The sequence below is a fragment of the Eurypyga helias genome, unplaced genomic scaffold (genome assembly GCF_000690775.1).
Source record: "Eurypyga helias isolate BGI_N326 unplaced genomic scaffold, ASM69077v1 scaffold27998, whole genome shotgun sequence".
NCBI classification, from domain to species: domain Eukaryota; kingdom Metazoa; phylum Chordata; class Aves; order Eurypygiformes; family Eurypygidae; genus Eurypyga; species Eurypyga helias.
Genome location: NW_010269274.1, coordinates 1 through 354, shown reverse-complemented (window position 1 = coordinate 354; position 354 = coordinate 1).

Genomic DNA, 354 nt, shown 5'->3' with positions numbered 1-354 from the left:
TATGTACAGAATGTCAAAAAAAAATTCACTGCTTTGTTTTGCTAAAGTTGATAGTTAATATACATTTCAGGTTTAGGGTTTTGTAAGTAACTACCTTCTTGGAGGGCTTGGGGGAGGACTGGTGGTGTTTTTTGGGGTTTTTTTTCCCTGCTTTTTGGGAACGGGAGGGGGAAGCGTCTTTATTGTTCCTGGCTGGGCTGGGGAGCAGCTGGTGTCCATCAGATGCCAGTTGGGATGGAGGTTGTGCCAGGGAAGGGGGGGCATGGCTGCGGCCTTTTGTGTGTCAGAGGGGACAGCGGCGCCCGGGGCGAGGGGACGAGGACACTGGGAGGGTGGGTGTCACAGGGTGGGGGG